This window comes from Gopherus flavomarginatus, chromosome 3, assembly GCF_025201925.1.
Source record: "Gopherus flavomarginatus isolate rGopFla2 chromosome 3, rGopFla2.mat.asm, whole genome shotgun sequence".
In the NCBI taxonomy this organism is placed as follows: domain Eukaryota; kingdom Metazoa; phylum Chordata; order Testudines; family Testudinidae; genus Gopherus; species Gopherus flavomarginatus.
This window is the reverse complement of record NC_066619.1, coordinates 111,434,382-111,454,131: the sequence shown is the minus strand read 5'-3', so window position 1 is coordinate 111,454,131 and position 19,750 is coordinate 111,434,382. Positions and strand designations below refer to the sequence as shown.

The window sequence follows — 19,750 nt, the reverse complement described above, 5'->3', positions numbered from 1 at the left end:
TGGTGGCTGACAGTTCACAACTCCCCACATAATAACCTCATGACCCCCTGAGAGGTCCAGACCCCCAGTTTGAGAGCCCCTGTGCTAAATGATGAACTAGCACTTGGCTGAGCCCTCAAGGGTTAACACATTTTTGATAATGTTGTTAATGTAGCCTCTACAAGGCAACAGGAATGGAGGGGAGGGGAGATAGCATAGCAGACAGAGACAGACACACACCTTGTGGGGGGGGGGGGAGAGAGAGAAATGCATACTGCCCCTTTAAGTAAGCTAACCCACTCTTAAGTGCATTGTCTTTTTTAAGTGGATCAGGAAGTTGAGACCTGCAGCTCCCTGCTGCCCCAGGCCTCTCTGTGTGTGTCCCCACCTGCTCTTACCCCATGGAGAAGAAGGGGTAAGCAGGGTGTAGGAGCAGTAGGGAGGGGGCACCCTGACATTAGGACACCCTCCTGCCCCTGCACACAGAGCAAGCAGGAGGCTCGGGGAGCAGCTCCAAGGCAGAAGGCAGGAGCAGCACATGGCAGTGCGGGGAGGGATAGCTGCAATTGATAGCCTGCTGGCAGCTGCTGAACAGGGAATTTAGGAGAGCAGGGAGCTGTTAGAGAGAGCTGAAAGAGAGGCTGCCAGTCCACCCTGGTTTCAAGCCGCCACCAACTAGCTGCAACAGGCTGCTCTTCCTGCAGGCAGTGGTCAAAGCAGGCGGCTGCCAAATACATTAGAAGGGAGCATTGCACAACTTTAAATGAGCATGTTCCCTAATTGATCAGCAACGTAACAACGAAACAACGTTAACCAGGACAACTTTAAGTGAGGAGTTACTGTACAACATAAAGGTTAAATAGGGTGGGTGTAGGTGTAGGATCAGGTTGTTTGTCACTACATGGATACTCTGGTTCTCTATCTGTGTCTCCTCCATGAGGAGAAGAAGGGTGTGTAGGTCAGACTTCTACTGTGTTACTGCTTTGCAGCCTGAGAGGTGTATTCCTTCAGCTTTTCCCTGTGGGGGTTCCCAATGCCTGGCTGAGTTACTTATACCAGGAGCTGTGGAAATTATTTTGGCCATCACACTTTTATGAGTTGTACCTACAGTGGAGAACTTTATGGCTGAAACTATTTCTAATCCTTACTATTGCCTTCATTAGCTATTTTATAAGCACATTTAATCTCATTTAGAACTGGCTTGTGCTCTCTTTTGTACTGGCCGTGAGCTGATCTTTCTGCATAGCAGAGGAATGGGAACAATGGCCTGGATAGCAGTCTCCCATTCAACTCTTCCACAAATTGTACGTTGGCCATTTAACGGTGAAGCAAGTGAATTCGACAGGAGACCAAGATTCAGGATCCCTTCTACTATGGATTATTACTCACAGTTTAACGACTCAAGATATATCCATCTATCTATAGATATATGGGGGGAGGGCAGCGGCGGGGGAGGGAGGAAGAGAATCAGAATGAAGTTTTTTTGGGAGTAGTCTCAGTTTAAAAAAAGACAAAGAATTGTTTTACCTAAAACTTTTTTAGAAACACCACCAACTAATAAAACATTTTACACTACACAGAAACCTCTAGCAGCTTTCCTGCTTTTTATGGTTGCTCTCATACACGTGACAAAGATCCCAGGCCCCTCTATATACCTCAAAATAATCTCAACCTTTCATATAGCTGTTTTTAGAATCTCTCTTTGATGTACAGCAGTTTTATTTCTGTCTAAAATATGCATTACTCAAACAAAGGTTACAAAATGCTGACACAGGCACTGAAAAGCTGCTAAGGCTTACTTGCTCTAAAAGGAAGAAAATGCAAGTCAGTTCACCAGAATAACTATGGTAAGTAAATAAATTGTACATAAGGCCTTTGCTAAGTGCAAGGAGTCACTTAACAGCAGTGAATATTTGAAAATTATTGGATTTCTGTAGCCACAAGAACTCAAATTTTTGCTTTTATGTTTTCAGGACTGAAGTTGGACTTTACTTTGTTTTTAATTATGTGAGAGTTACATTTGGCTTCAGTTATGATTAATTTATTTTCATTCATCCCAAAGATACATCTATTGTGCATCACTTCTTGGCAGGTATGCTCCACACCTGCTCTTAGAAGCTAATCTGAAGCCACCCCTAACTGATCACTTATTCATATAGGAGTCTATTACTCAACTACAGAATCCATAGCACAGATTTGACATGTGATGTGGATGAACACAAGTGCCACCCAGAGATGAAGGCATAAAAGGAAAACCATAGAGGAGCTAGAGCAAGAAGAAGAAGAAAAAAAACCTGATTATTGTGTTGGCTGTGAATGGACGATTCCATATGCTTTCAAGATTTCACTGAAAGATGTTAAAAAGTTAGTCTGATGGATTTTATTGGATTTCAGATATGTAATCTGAAACAGGCACATGTTTTCTGGTCTGCATAATGCAATATAGAATATTTGACTGCAGTCTGTAATTTCAAATACCACCACAAGTAGTAAAGAGTGTTTAACAAGAGAGAAATGGAATTGATATTTTTCTCCCTTTTAAAAGTTACAATTGATGTAAGAAAGCAGTATGTGCCTTTCTGAAAGCTCTAAAAAAGCTTTAGCGGGCATCATAGAAGGTGGAATTTAAGCACCCAAAGTGACTATTTTGTGACCACAATAGAGTTTATTTTTGGCTTAAATGCCTACAAAAGGCAGACGACACTCAGGTAGGCTTTTAGTGTACATTTGATTTTGCATCTCACTTCTTTTGGGTCCAAATTTACACTGATATAACTTAAAAAGTCAGCCTACGAGTCTGACATTAACAGTGGAAAAGAGGTGAGTGCTGAGAAAAAATAGAGGAAAAGCAAAAAATATCTTTTTTCAAATTATTTTATCATGATCTGTAAGTGCTTAGGGTTCCTACCTAAACAAAACACCCATAAATTTTACGTTTCCTGACAGCTGCAAGAACAAGAATCTAAAATGGCAGTAGCCAATACGATGTGACATCGAACTATGTAATTTACTTCCTAGAGAAATTAAACATTGTATCATGTCTTAGCTGTCAGGCAACAATACTATTACATTTTCTGTAGCAGATTATTACATCATCTGACACCCCAGGATACAAACCACAATAGCGGGCTTGAAAGTGTAATATGTACTGCTGTTCTGTTAGCTTTTCATGTAATTCATTGCAGGGATTGTGTTTTATTTCCAGTGACCGCACTTGCCATCAGTCACTGTGGTTGTGGATCACAGATGCAAAATGATGTCATGCAGCAGGAAGAGAAATAATGTATTGTGGTTTAATGATTTAATATCATAATAGGTTAGGCCACTATGTGTTACATATGTAATAGGCTCTACACTGGCTTTTCTTAGCCAAAATATCCTTTTTCTTTACTAACATTAACTGGCTTGCCAACATGTGGTTTTGAAGTTACTTTGATGTTTAGTCAAACCCAAATGTATTTTAAAGGTGCAAACACAAACAAGAGCTTGGAATAGTTTACAGTGGTATAAGGGGATACAAAATGGAGTAAGGGGGATGAAACTAAACAACAGTTTAAGCAAAACACAGTTCAAGCAAAAACCTGATTGATAGTGAGACTTGTATGAAGATATCCTAAGGGAAGCTCTGGAGCTTGAGTAATTTAAAAACAGGTTGGATGTAACACTAGATATGACACAGTACTGCAGTGACAGGGAAACTGATTCAGGCCTCAATCCTGCAAATGCTTACACACATGCTTAACTTCAAACATATGAGTAGTCCTGTTGACTTCAAGGGAACGGCCCATGTGAATAAATTTGAGCCTGAGAGTAAGAATTTGCAGAATTGGTGCCTAGAGGACATAACAGGCCTTTTCCATCTCTAATTTGTAATGGTGGAGTTTTCAAAAGTATCTAAGAGAGCTAGGTGACCAAGTCATTGACATTCAATGGAAGTGGGGTGCCTAATTCCCACAGGTGTTTCTGGAAATTCCATCCTAAGGTATTTTACTTGTTAATATCCATCACAGTTCAGAAATTGAATACCAAGAAAAATATACACATAGGACCTTCCAGTACATATCACCTAAGGTCATCTCAACAGTGCAGATTAACACTAGCTGCACAACTTTTCTGTGGTTCCTTCTGTGCAACCATTATATGCCTTTCTTACGTAAGCAACGTTCATGTCTTTTGGGCCCAAGAGATTGGACAGAAAAGCTCATGAAGCTTCCCATCAAACCCAATCAAGCACTGTCCTTTGTTCATTAGGGTGGATTCTGTAACCACAGGTCAGCCTGCCCTCCATGCAATCACTGAAACCATCTCAAAAGGTTAGGTTATTTTCTGATGGCCTAGCATGTATGAGGAGGTAAGGCCAGATGTCTTTGTCCTCTCAAACAGGAGCATCAGTCAGATAGCTGTGCATCAGATTTTACCAGATGCTTCTGCAAAAACAATTGATCATAGCCTGAATCTACCATCCCTTGAACCTCTGCCCTATTAGCTATGATATCAATCACATACTCTTTAGGTACAGGAAGGAAAGTATGCACCCATATGAAAGGGTATCACAGATCCAAACTCCAAGCAGGGACAGAAACAACATGTGTGGCCTTCATTCCACAGGAAAAAGAATCATTGGGTTTCCTATCCCAAATGCAATGCTAACCTGTTTCTATGTCTCTGCCATATGGACACCATTACCACACCCAGACTTCCCTGGGGAATTCAACCCACTCCTTGGCCTATCCCCCAGTGAGATGCCATGAGCCGTCAACACAGGGTTGTGTGCAGTCTCAGTCTGGGGAATTGCCTTGTCTACTAATCATCTATGATGTGGAAGCCTTAAGCCTCTCATTGTCCCTTCACTATCTGGCTTAAATGCCCTGACCCTCAGTTTTCCAGACAGGATTACAGTCCTGCACATATGGAACTTCTGAAGTTCTCCACCAGTATTAATGGCTACTAGCTACCTCCACAAAGGAAAATACCCACTCTTTATGTTCAGCCAGCAGTATTAAACTTTCAACTGCTTGTGCAGATATCCCAGAGCTGCAATGCCCTAGATAGCTTGGAATGAACCTGTCTGCTCTGAACCCCAGTCAATGGCCCACCTCAGAGAACCCCAGCAATCCAAAATGGCTGCTTTGAGAAGTGAGCGGAAGACATTCAATCTTGTCTGATAAGCCACTTAAGGCTCCTCTGTCAGGCATGACATAATCATAAGGGTCACTTACCTTGGGTCCACTGGTATGCTCTTGTCTTGAGAATTGCATCAGTCATCTTCTTGCCCTCTTTGTCCAGGAGTGCTGGAACAATTTGGGTAGTAAAGGTGCTGAGAGCCATTGAACCAAACTGTAAACCCTGTTTATGATGGAAACAACTTCAAGCCAGAGGGTGCAGCTTCACCCTTAGCACCCCTAGTTCCAGCATCTATACCTTTGTCTACTTCCTTGCTGTCCCCTTACCTCCCACCCCCAGCATGGGGCATCTTCCCCAAGCATAGAAACAATTTGTCTTATTCTGTCCTCCAGTGCCCTACTGTTACTGATGTTGCTGCTGGCATCATTGTATAAATCATTGTAGTACATTTCTTCTTCTGTTTCATCACTCATTTCATCAACTTATTTGGTTTCTACATAGGTATGAAATCCCACAACTCCTTCACATTTTATGTAAACTAGTGGGATGACTCAGAAGCAACAAACACTACAGGAAGCAGAAAGAGCAAATCTTTAATCAGCCAAAAATCAAAATCCAAGTGAACCAGAAGCAAAACAAACAAGAAAAAGATTCCCAAAACTATGATTCGCCCAGCCTTCCACACCTGGCTATTATTTCTGCCCCTTCTGTATCTCCAGCAGCCTGTATCCAAGGCATTAAATCCAGCTGCATTGCCCCACCCGCACCAACCAAACACCTGTTCAAGAAAAGGGGAAAGTGTAACTGGATTAGCCTGGTGTACTTTGGACCACGGTAGCGCCCCCGTAGCCTGTCACATAGATGCAGAAATTGTCACAGAAAAATGTGATTAGCAGCAGAATTTAAAAAATTTAGAAGGGGTTTGACTGGCAGCTGGCTTTTTAGAGCATTGTCCATAAAGGGATTTTTAATGCATTCCCTTCAGTTATCGAACCCAAACAATGATGAATGGTGGGAAACAATAGCCATAAGCTTGGCCCAAAGGAGTCCATCAGTGAACACGGTGCCTCACTTACTGCAAGCAACACAATGCATACTTGAATCACGGTACTAATGCTCCGATTTTTTTATTTTTTTTTGCTCTTATTCCATTTATTCTTTAATAGCCATCGGTACTGAAACTGATGTTTGCAAAAGCGAGTGAGTTGATTAATAGGTATTTTATACATCTGGTATTTTCTCATAAAAGACTGGTAAACTTATTTCAATTATCATACCACCAACAAGGATGCAATCTGTTCACAATGGCTGTTTACGAATGGCTGCTTTGGGTAATGGCTGTTGTTTTACCATGGGAAATGAAATATAAGATTATTAAACAGAGATATGCAGAATGATGTGTCAACTTATCCATCTCCCTGATGTTTATAGGCTTCATTTTTTATAATGTTTATTTTATTTTATGAGACCAAACGTTAAAGTATTTCTTATTTGAAAGGATCTCATTTCTTTTATTTTTGTTTTAATGCCCTTGAATATTAACATCCACAAACTCACATGCAATCAGTACAGGAAACCTGCAGTAGGTACTTTATTAATTCAGTTCAGATAAACATGCTATAATGAAAGAGATATTGAAGTAAAACATTTATCTTCTTACTAGGAGGTAAGCTGCTCCTGGCCAGAGTGCTATGCATTTTCTGCTTTAACACCCCACATGTGACAATTTCATGAAAGGGGTGGGTTTTTTGATAAACTCATAACCAGTCTCATAATTTCTGTGTACGATAGGGTTGTAAGAGGTTGTGTGTATGGATGTGGGGGAAGAGATAAACTTTCTAAGAATTTTATACAGCTTTGATAATTGCAAAGAACATTTGGGTCATATGTAAGAGAGATAAAGGAAATGTAATATAATATAAAATCTTATCAGTTGTTTTAAAAAAATGCTAAATTTCCTTTTTGGAAACAGAAATATGAACTATCCTTCTCCCCAATCTATCACACCATAATATCCCATTATGCAAAACAATTTTCAAGGCTAAAAATGTCAGGACACTGCAATATGCCCTTTGCATGTCACTTTGTTCCAATTACCATATACTTAATTCAGTAAGAATATAAATTTGAGATGCTCATCAAGTTCAAAATTTGGTAAAAATGGATTTGGGAGGGGGATGCCTTAAATATATGCTGTATTGCTCAAAATGATGGCGACATATTTTGTAAGACCAAAAAATTGAAGAGTAGCAAGCACAGTAAATGCACACAGAGAACCCAGCCAACATACTTTCCAACAAACACAAAATGGATGATACTGCTGGGGAAAAAATACTCACTGCCTGGCAACAGAAATGTCAATAATACTAAACAGCTGACACTAGTTTATGTTCACAGGCTATTAAGAGAATAAGATTCCTTTCATTCCTCCTCAAATTTCAGGGGATTGGTCAGTTTTTTTTGTTTTGGTGCTCATTTTTCCCAACCTAGCAAGTACACTCCAGACCAAGTAATTACATTCTGTCTACCTTCTGCAATTTCTCCCTTTCTTGCACCCTAAAACTATAAGCAGCTTTATGCTGTACTGTGAAACAACAACTTCATTTCACCTCAGACACAGTGGCATTTCCTCAGCAATTTAAATAATCCCTGTTCATGGCCTGTATATCACCCAGTTATATTTCTGAAATGCTTTTGGAGATCCTTCATGATTCCACTGAATATTTAATTTCTTGCTAGGTCTTAGGTTCTCACTAACAGCTTGATGCATAAGTAGCAGCAGAAGGCCAATATTTTTCAAAAGTCTCTGCTGACTTTGGGTAGCTAAGATGAGACAACCCTAAGAGAGCCCTATTTTGGAGACAGTGTTCAACACCCAGCCTCTGAAATCAGGCCTCTTTCAAGTGTATTAAGCACCCGAAATTACTGATACTTCTGAAAATGTTGGCTTCACTCCCACTTTTGCAAACTCCTCCTTGTAGTTGGATCCATGAGGCTGCATGAAGCTCCACTGACTTCACTGACACTCCATGCAACAACAAAGGTTCAGCCACAAGGAGTAACTTGCAAAGTTGGGGCCTAGAAATGTAAGTCATCCATTCTCTAGGCAATGCTAAATCTTTATTGCTTTGGTTTTTGATAAGAGATGAATGTGAGTGTAATACTGAAATGAGGGTGGGAAGATGAGGAACAACTTTTAAACTTTAAAACAGGCAGAGAATTGAATTCATTAAATCTATTGGATATAACAATTTAATGGAAGGGAAAATACTAATTAAATTATTAAAATCTAGATTGCACATAGTAATTAAAAAGATGGTTGCTATGCAACAAAAAAAAGATTTCTATGAACACTGTGCAAAAATATATTTGTTATGTATGCTGGTATTTTGCCTTGACCTTTTTCAGGCATACACCTGCCCAGACTGTCTACAAATATGTTTTGGAGAATGATAATATTAACTGTACTTGGTGAATAAAAATGAAAATCAGCTATTGAGCATAATGATTTTTATTCTATTAAAAAGGTTAGGAATAAGGAGCTCATATGCTTTTTTAAAAAATGTAATTTATATGGTGATGTCTTGTCAGTTGTAAGAAATTCATTACCATCACAAATAAAGGGCTTGATCCTGCAGGCCCTCTGTGCATAAGGCCATGAGCTAAATATGGTAAGTTGTAGAGGTCTTGAGCAACAGTAATTAGATATTAGACATGAGGCTGTTTGTTCAATATATCTGGTGTCATTAGGCAGCTTTCACTTTTTCCATAGACACCAACCCAGATGATGCCTTACCTATATGCATGTTAGAGTTTCGTCTGCAATCAGCTTACACTGGGTATAACAGAGAGTGTCAGGGAAGTGGTTACCATACCCAGCTTCTGTGCTTCAGCCCTGACACAGTTTAAAGCCATCTGAGGGCTGTTCTCAGTCAGCAGTTCCCAAACAGGGGCATATGTACCTCTGGGGGTACGCAGAGATCTTCCAGGGGGTACATCAACTCATATAGGTATTTTCCTAGTTTTACAATAGGCAACATAAAATGCAGTAGTGAAGTCAGTACAAACTAAAATTTCATACAATGACTTGTTTATAGTGCTCTATAGACTATACACTGAAATGTATGCACAATATTCATATTCTAATTTATTTTATAATTATATGGTAAAAAGTAAGCAAGCAATTTTTCAATAATACTGTGCTGTGGCACTTTTGTATTTTTATGTCTGATTTTGTAAGCAAGTAGTTTTTAAGTGAGGTGAAACTTGGCGGTACACAAGATAAATTAGACTCCTGAAAGGGATACAGTAGTCTGGAAAGTTGAGAACCACTGTTCTTAGTGGTGCCAGCCAGCTACAGTCCTGCAGGGATGACACCTAGGTGGGCCTTGCTGGAATGCTTTTCCCTAGAGCTGGTGAGGAATTTTCGGTCAGAACAATTACCCAAAATTTTCAATTTTCCATTGGGATAAATTAAATGACAGCTCCCCAGATGCCAACATGAAAAGCTCTTGTCACTTTAAAAAATAAAATCGACAAGAGGCAGCAGCCAGCTAGAAAATTCAGTTTTGGTTCTCCCCAAACCATTTTTTTGGGGGAATCCTTTTTGAAGGGGTGTGGGGAAAAAAAATCACCATTTTGCCTGTATCTCAATTCAGGATGACTTTTTCTTCTAAAAATATTATTATTATTTTTATTATTATATTGCTGGAAGAGAGTTCTATTGTCCAGACAGTTCTTCTATATACTTCAGCTTTCATTGTCCATGACATGACCCTCTCCTCCAGGGACTGCTGGAAAGGAATCATAAGAGCCAACTCTGTGGTGCTCTGTGATCACTCAATGATCACCACAAACTCCATGGGCCCTACACGTACTGGGGACTTCACCATGCTGGAGGCATGTCCATCGGGAACTGTGGTGAGGTTTCTGCACCTGTGAATATGCAAATGTGCATAAGTTACACATGCACAGGTGAAGCCTAGGTTTAAGCTCCACTGAAACCTACTTTTGTCCTCCGTTAGATATACGCTATTCACAGTGGGCATTCTTATCCTTTTACACCTGTGTGTAGACACACAGAGACATGATGAAATGTTTGATTAGAAACAAGATTTGATTTAAATTCCTATTTACAAACTAAAATGCAAAAATTGCAATTGATAAATTGGGTGGAATAAATTCATATTATTCATATATAATGGACTGCAAGGTCTTCAGGTTACAGGCCATGGCTTGTCAATGTCCTCAATGCATCACAGGTTTTAAAGCATGTATTATCATTGACTTTTTCAAAAAGAGGCAGCAGCATGATGTAGAGAATGTTGGGCATGGAGAAATGAAAGGAGAAGACACTTTCCTGTAATTCACCAAAGAGAGCACAATCTCCCCCTTGAGAAGAGGGGTAAAGGAGTTTAGCCTTAAGAACGGAACCCTACATTGCATAAATCTTCCTGCATTTGTGTATCTCTCGCTCCTTGCAACTGAATCTTTGTTCCATGTTGTTTTCTTCATGGAAGCTTTGGTAAGTTGGGTAGATAAATTTAATCATAAAGTGAGACCACACTGCTCAAGTAACCTGTCCTACTATAACAGAAAACATAGGTGTTTTTTATCTTCCTGATCCTATTACCATTTGTTTCTTCACCTGGGGCCTTGGCCTAAATATCATCATCAATATTACCATGCATCCAGTGAAGAGGGTATTCACCCACGAAAGCTCATGCTCCAATATGTGTGTTAGTCTATAAGGTGCCACAGGACTCTTTGCTGCTTTTACAGATCCAGACTAACACGGCTACCCCTCTGATATTTGATCATCATAATTGTTCGTCACAATATCTGTGACTCAGGATTTTCTCACATGGTGTGTGTGGAAGCGGCTGCATTCACATTTTCTCTAACGTATTTGTAAAGATTCTGGATGGATGTTTGTGAATCACTGTGCTGAGGACAGACTGATTATCCTACCTTTTGATTCATGGTGTAAGTGGATACCAAATGGCAATTGTAATTAGTTAGCTCCTTTGAAAAAAATATTATAGGTTCTATATTTCTTTTGTAAATATAAGGCTCTATTAAAATAGAGGTAGGGAGTATTTTAGGGGCTCATTTCTCTCATCTAGAGGGACTCAGTCCTGTCAACATCAATCAAAGTGGCAGTACACACTGAGGCCACGTCCAGACTACCCGCCGTATCGGCAAGTTAAAATCGATTGCTCGGGGATCGATATATCGCGTGTAATCTAGACGCGATATATCGATCCCAGAGCGCGCTTATATCGATTCCGGAACTCCATCAACCCCAACGGAGTTCCGGAATCGACAGGGAGAGCCGCGAACATCGATCCCGCGCGGTGTGGACGGGTGAGTAATCCGATCTTAGATATTCGACTTCAGCTACGTTATTCACGTAGCTGAAGTTGCGTATCTAAGATCGATTTCCCCCTCGTAGTGTGGACCAGCCCTGGGTTTCTGCAAGAGAAAGATTCATCTAGTAGACAAGGACATCCTCAGGCTGCGAGTAGATGCAGCTGTGTAAACTGCACATGCCTTACGTTCCAATAAAAAGAAAGGTTGGGAGAATTGTGGGAAGAAAGAGACCAAAATTATATTTAATACAAAAAAATTCCCTGGGACAGTCAAAGAAGTTATCTTAGCCCACTAGGGGCATTGAATTATGGATTCTCTGGCTGTTCTCTGCTCATTTGACTATACTGTGCTTAATGTTTACATCTAAATGCAGCCTTTTCAATGGATTAAGTCTATCCTAAACATTAATCTTATTATAGGAAGTAATTTAAATTGCATTTTGACAGAAGAGATGCACACCAACAGAAAGCGCATCCTAAAGGCCTCTTGATGTCACCAACAGCCAAACATAAATATCTAACCAATTCTGTACTATTTTATTAGATGATGTATTGATAAGATAATATTTATTACATTCAGCTACACAGCATGACCACCAGGGATCCTAGTTTTCTATAACAAAAAAACAAAATTCTCCAATTAAAAAATAACCATAAAAATCTGTGTTTTTCCATGATTAAAATGAAATGCTGAACTTTAGTTTCCCTAGCCACAATATACATAGGTTGAACACAATATTTTAATGGTATATTAACTATTTTAAGCAAATTTGAAGCCTACCAATGCCATGAATAATTATAATAAATTAATCAACAGAGCCAGACGTGTACCCAGAAGCCTCCTACTGCAAGACAAACCCAAGAAAGAAACCAACAGGACTCCACTGGCTATCACATACAACCCCCAACTAAAACCCCTCCAACGCATCATCAAGGATCTACAATCCATCCTGGACAATGATCCCACACTTTCACAGGCCTTGGGTGGCAGGTCAGTCCTTGCCCACAGACAACCTGCCAACCTGAAACATATTCTCACCAGTAACTGCACACTGCACCATAATAACTCTAGCTCAGGAACCAATCCATGCAACAAACCTCGATGCCAACTCTGCCCACATATCTACACCAGCGACACCATCACAGGACCTAACCAGATCAGCCACACCATCACTGGTTCATTCCCCTGCACATCCACCAATGTAATATACGCCATCATATGCCAGCAATGCCCCTCTGCTATGTACATCGGCCAAACTGGACAGTCTCTACGGAAAAGGATAAATGGACATAAATCAGACATTAGGAATGGCAATATACAAAAACCTGTAGGAGAGCACTTCAACCTCCCTGGTCACACTATAGCAGACCTTAAGGTGGCCATCCTGCAGCAAAAAAACTTCAGGACCAGACTTCAAAGAGAAATTGCTGAGCTTCAGTTCATCTGCAAATTTGACACCATCAGCTCAGGATTGAACAAAGACTGTGAATGGCTTGCCAACTACAGAACCAGTTTCTCCTCTCTTGGTTTTCACACCTCAACTACTAGAACAGGGCCTCATCCTCCATGATTGAACTGACCTCGTTATCTCTAGCTTGCTTGCTAGCATATATATACCTGCCCCTGGATATTTCCACCACATGCATCTGAAGAAGTGGGTATTCACCCACGAAAGCTCATGCTCCAAAACGTCTGTTAGTCTATAAGGTGCCACAGGATTCTTTGCTGCTTTTACAGATCCAGACTAACACGGCTACCCCTCTGATACTTTTATAACAACATTACTCACTTTCTAAGTTAGCCCAGGTTGTTAAAATAGAGTTGCAGCACATTTTCTTCTTTCAGACATTGGCACTGATCACAGAAAAGAACCCCAAATTTGCTGAAACATCTTCCGTTGTCAGCACCAGGCAGCGTCAGCTGACATCTGAGCCCCACAGCCTGGGGCTGTCAAGAGGAACCCCACTGCTCAAGGCTCAGGCTGTCAACCCTGGTTCAGTTAATATGGATAACCAGATAATGGAGGCTGGAATGAATGGGGTCCTCCTATATAAGTTTTTATTTTTTCACAAAATGTAAAAACCGAAGACACTGTGTAATAATACAACTCCTGTGTTTTTCTGCATTTTTTTGTGGCAAACATATTTCCAGGATCCCTGATGATCACCAAAAACCTGAGGGTGAAGGTTGCACTTGGGGATACATTGCAAAGCTACCCCCTTCTGCACTCCATTTCATACTAACAATTGGGCTTCTAGCTACTGAATATGGTAGAACAAACTGCTGTAAATTTCCAGTATGGAAGATGAGGTACAAAAATACCACTCTAATTCACAAAATGTTAATATTACTTCATAGGCCCTGATAATTCAGTTATACCACTAATCTTCTGTAGTGAGTAATACAGTAGATAATCTGGATTCAGAAATAATTACCATGAATCTGAATATTAATTGTACTGCTGTGAGGCCCCTTATTTCCTTATATATAAACTGCCTCTCTAAGCTTCACTTATGGTCTTTCATTTTCTTTTTCTCCATTCAGGCCTACATAGTCTCACTTTATTTTTCCTACTGAAGACATAGCCCGGTGAAGTTAAAGCGACTCCCATTGACTTCAGTGGGCTTTGAATTAGGCCCAAGTTTACTATAAAAGGTAAATAAACATTATAATATGGCAATACATTTCACAATTAGCTGCATACTTAAAATCTTATTGTTGTTTATCCTTTAAGGATGTTTTAGTCAATTAATCTATTGATAGAATGAGTCTGAAAGAAATTAGTTCTTGCCATCATGGAAGGAGGGGCTATGCCAACTATGCATATTGATAACTGGGCAGCCTTAATCATAGAGAACTACACACTAGATACACAGTGATCTGAATGACAGTTGGGCACATAATGAACTACTTTGAGTACCTCCTATTTTCCCATTCTATACACTTACAAATAAAGACAGTGATAGGAAAGATCTGCTATTGTAAGGTCCGTGGGGCAAAAAACATCTCTGTTGTGTATCTAAACAGCACCTAGCACAGTGGGGCTTTGAGGCAGGATCACAGCCTCTAGGCACTACAACAATACCGCGACCACCACTTTCTGCTACTATAGCCAATTTTTTATGGGCTTTAGAATTTACGAAGACACCTGAAGCTGCAACTAAACGCAGAACACAAGGTTAAGTAAACTGTACATTCCTCATTTCTTCTGGTAGAACGGAGACTATTGTACAAATATAAAATGGGCATAATAATATTCCCCTACCTCACAGAGGTGTTGTGAGGATTGCTAAAATCAAATTTGTAAAACTCTTTGAGATACTTGAATGATAGGCAAAATAGCACATAATATTACTAGTGCTATTATTAGACCCAGCAGGATAACAAATTAGGTTAATACTTTGATTTTACAACAGCACCTTCCAGTCAAAGATCTAAAGCAATTTAAAAGTATTATATTTATTATACACATAACACATTTGTGAGGTAGGGAAAGTATTATTATCTGCAGTAAACAAGACACACAGAAGTTAAGGGTCACATTTTTAAAAGTGGCCTAACAATTTTGTTCCTCTCTTTCCTGGTGCTACATTTTATATACCTTTGGCTTGATTTTCACAGGCACTAAGGGATGCAGAGCACTTTGGCTTTACGCGAAGTTGTAGGGGTTCAGTGCTACTGGAAAATCAGGTTCACTGTGTCTGAAGGTGGGCAATCAAAACAGAGCTATCCAAAGTTGGAGACCACTTTTGAAATCCTTTCCAATATCGCATGCTGAGTCAGTGGCAGAGATACAATGGTGTCCTGCTGATCCTCAGACAGCCCTGCTTGCAGAATTCATAAACAGATAAAAAATTGAAGTTCCTGTCCAGTTTCAAAGAAAACAATTCTCATTTTCGTCAGAGCAACTTAACGACAAATACCATATCTCTGGAAAGACTGTGGTGCTATTTTGTTTTCTTCTATTTAGTGTTAATCTAGTAATGAAATTGGTGTTTTACCTCAACCTTGTGAACTGGAGCGCCTGTTAAAAAAAGAGAGAGAGGTTTTCAGAAAAAGGGGCATAAAGTGGAAATCTGTGTGCATTCATTGGTAGTTCCTGGAAAGCAAACTGCTTTAATATTGCACAAAGCCAACTAATAGTTCAACCTGTAATAACTGAAGAGTGTGAATAAACTTCAGAATTAATTCAAATACTAAGTTACAAGATTGTTTTGGCACGCAGTATCCAACATTAAAAGTTTTCTGGAACAGCTTATGAAGAGGAGAGAGCATTTCTGTTTTGGTACCAAGTATCAGAGGGGTAGTCGTGTTAGTCTGTATCCACAAAAACAGGGAGGAGTCCTTTGGCACCTTAAAGACTAACAGATTTATTTGGGCATAAGCTTTCATGGGTAAAGAAGTAATGGGTTTTTTGCCCATGAAATCTTATGCCCAAATAAATCAGTTAGTCTTTAAGATGCCACCGGATTCTTCATTGTTTTTCTGTTTTGGTGACTCTCTAGTACATAAAGTCAAGTATCTTTATTTTACCAGGGAGATGGAGATCAGGGGCAGGACAAAAGTGGGGAGGATCTGTGACCCAGCTTACAAATAATGACTTGAACACAAGATTTATCCAAATGCTAATTCAAGTTAATTACTCCTTTGGGGAAAGGTTGGCTGCCTGGAATTTTATCCCTAGAGTTGAAGCAGTAGAGATCATAAATTAAAGTTTTTCAATATTTAAATATTGAAATTTCTTTTTCAGCAGCTATTCTGCTCTCAACTTGAGATGCTTCTAGTTCCATTATTTTTGCTGCTCTTTTTGACCTGAGCAGCTATCTGAAAATTCAGAGTCTTGTCGGCTGTTCCAGTTAGGGGGAGAAATTTAAGGTAAAGTATTTTTTGATGCAATCTTCTTTATTTACAAAGGTTTTATGTAAAGTTCTGAACAAAGTAGGAATTAAACAGCAAAAGACAGTTTATTTGTTCACTGTGCCAAAACCTGCCTTTCCAGACAGCTTTCTCTCAGAGCCACAGCACTATCACTTCTGTTACTGTCTGCCTGGCTTTCTGGCTGCCTCCCACTCCCTACTCCTGGGGGAATTCTGTGCTACTTCATGTATGTATTATTAATGAGCCATGCATATTTTTAATTTTTTGCACAGAAAAAGCTCCTGCCAAAATAATGCTGCAGTTCCACCTTTTGTCCACTAGATAGCACTGTGGCAATAGAACACAGCAGCAGCTCCCAGTCAACTAGGGAAGAGAAGGAGCTTGACTTCTTGCAGAGCCTGTCAGGCCAGGTCAGGAGACAGGGACTATGCAGAGACAGACAGCATGGGATGCTGGGGAGGAAGGGGGTGATCGTTGGACAGGGGCTCATAAGGGCTAGTGGGGGAAGGACTGAGGCAGGGGCTTAATGGGAGTGGAGGCACAGGGACACAGTGGGAAGCTAGGTGCAGGGCTACATGGTGATTAGGGAGGGGGTTCAGAGCTACATAGGGACAGAGGGTGGCTGAGTGGAGGTCATAGATACATGGGGACAGAGGGAGGGGTACACGTACACAGTGATAGGAGTGGCTGCGTGGGGATACAGAGACATGGGAACAGGGGAGGGGGTACAGAAACACATAGGGACAGGGGAAGGAGGTGCAGGGCTACATGGGGATGGGGGGAGTGGGTGTATGAGTGGGGGTGTAGGGACACATGGCCCTGGTCTTGCCTTACTGAACTGTTTGCTCAGCCCCTGCCTGTATGTAAAGTAAATAAGGTTTTTAAAATGTTTAAGAAATTCATTTAAAATTAAATTAAAATGCAGAGCCCCTGGACCGGTGGCCAGGACCCAGGCAGTGAAAGTGCCACTGAAAATCAGCTCGTGTGCTGCCTTCGGCATGCGTGCCATAGGTTGCCTATCCCTGTACTAGGTACTAGACACTTTCCAAAAACTTCAGAACGGTCCCCGTTCTGAGGCCACGTCCAGACTAGGAATTAAAATCGATTTTAGATACGCAACTTCAGCTACGAGAATAACGTAGCTGAAGTCGAATTTCTAAAATCGAGGTACTCACCAGTCTGGATGGCGCGGCATCGATGTCCGCGGCTCTCCGCGTCGATTCCGGAACTCCGTTCGGATTGATGGAGTTCCGGAATCGATGTAAGCGCGCTCGGGGATCGATACACCGCGTCCAGACTAGACGCGATATATCGATCCCCGAGCAATCGATTTTAACCCGCCGATGCCGCGGGTTAGTCTGGACGAGGGCTGAGAAGCTCTCAATCTATCACAAATGAGTAGAAGTCAGAGAAAGAGGAATAACAACAGTCCATTTATACACTAGTGAACTTGATTCACCGCAGACAGCATGGCAGAAGTGGGACCAAATGTAGACAGTGTGGGGGCCTTCTGGATGAGCTCAGGAGAAGAGGTGATGCCACACATAGGGACTAGATATGTCAGTAAGACCTTGTCCACTTTGCTTTTACTGCAGTCACATGCTAATCTCCCTTTCCTTGCAATTTGCAGGGCAAAGGAGGAGACAAAGCTGGGAGCATGGGTAGCGACTCTCATTGCAAGATATTCTGACCAATTTTAGGCCAGCAAGATGAGGCTCACTGCAGGAAGGAGTTCCAACCCAGCTTTTCTTCTCTGTGTCCACAGACACCACCCTCTCGCACAGCATCAAAACCTTGTAAATTAGTTAGTCTATAAGATTACGTCCCCCTGGGATATGGGCAGTTTCCTAGTGGTTGAACATGGTTAATTTTCCTATATATAAAATGTAAATTTCTACAGGATGAAACCTCAACAAGTGGAGCATTTAATTTGGCACATTTTAAGAGAGATTTGGGAGTGTAGTGAAAGTGAATTGCCTAATATGTGTTTGCAGCAGATAGTAAGTAGCTAGCTAAAACTCCTAAGCAGGAAAATAACATGGCATCTGGGTTACAATTAATTTTGTTTTGTAATTCCATCATGAATCTGTAGGAAACTGACTACCCTTCTGTAACTGTTGTTCTCCGAGATGCGTTGCACATGTCCACTCCACTCTAGGAATGTGAGCACCTTGTGCAGAGTTGTCAGAGATTTTTCCCTCAGCAGTACCAGCCAGGGCAGTGAGAGAACACTTAGCTACACTCAGGTATAAAGAGTGGAGCTGTCCCCAAACCCCCTCAGTTCCTTCCTACCAGAAAGACTCCAATACAGAAGGGAGAGTTAGTAATGGTTTCTTCTTCAAGTGATTGCACATGTCCACAAGTAGTTTGAAATGGAGAAGGGCTTGAGTTTACTTAAACAGGGATTCTAGGACCACCCATCCAAATCCTGCATTCTCTAGTCAGAAAGGTTGTGGAAGCTGCCTGTGAATCTGGTTGAATGACGCAACACTGTATTTGGAGAGCATTACTAGCCAATTGGTAACATAGAAATACAGCTAGACATCCAAAAACAGATCCTTTGGGTGGAGACTGGATGATCCTTCATTCTGTCTGAAACCACAATGAACAGTTGTGAGAGACCTAAATGAACTATCTTAATCCAGATAAAAAGCTTAAAGCTTTTTGAACATCAAGAGAGTGAAACTTTATTTTACTTTTAACTGAATGAGGCTTTGGAAAGAAAGAAAGAAAGAAAGAAAAAGAAAATTGCTTAGTTAATGTGGAAATGGAAACCACTTTAGTCAGAAACTTTGGGTGAGGCTGAAGTTAAATCTTATGTCTAAAAGCAGCAGAGTCGTGTGGCACCTTATAGACTAACAGACGTATTGGAGCATGAGCTTTCGTGGGTGAATACCCACTTCATCGGATGCATCATGCACCCACGAAAGCTCATGCTCCAATATGTCTGTTGGTCTGTAAGGTGCCACAAGACTCTGCTGCTTTTACAGAACCAGACTAACATGGCTACCCCTCTGATACTTATGTCTAAAGAAGATCATACAAGGAGATTCTGATACTAAAACAAGCAATTTCTCTGCTCTGCTAGTCAAAGCAACAGCAACCAAGAAAAGCGCATTCACAGAATTATAGAGAAGACTCAAATGAGGAACTCAACTATGACAGAACTAAATGTAAGTTTAATGGGGGAGGTGGACTGTGTATCTCTAGATAGCTGCCAAACCATTCAGAAACCTGATGGACATAGGATTTGGGGTGTGGGGGAGATAGCATTTATCCATGGGTGGGTGGAAAGCTGAGATAGGTGGACTCTGATGGAAATAATGGCTAATGCTTGTTTTATAAACAAGAGATATTCACCATATATTGGACTAGGAGCTCAAGGGTAAATGCCTTT

General features: G+C 40.7%; 1 protein-coding gene across 43 annotated transcripts in view; it reads right to left on the bottom strand.

The window, feature by feature from the left end:
* The window catches only part of PTPRD (protein tyrosine phosphatase receptor type D), a 1,732,597-nt gene that overhangs the window by 788,169 nt on the left and 924,678 nt on the right, over positions 1-19,750 (bottom strand). For 42 of the 43 annotated variants that reach the window (XM_050942985.1, XM_050942995.1, XM_050942996.1 and 39 more), the window contains exon 7: positions 15,477-15,499. The exons of the other annotated variant lie outside the window; for it this stretch is intronic. The gene's annotated coding sequence lies outside the window, so the exon portion shown is untranslated. The remainder of the gene's footprint in view (positions 1-15,476; positions 15,500-19,750) is intronic. 43 annotated transcript variants of the gene reach the window in all.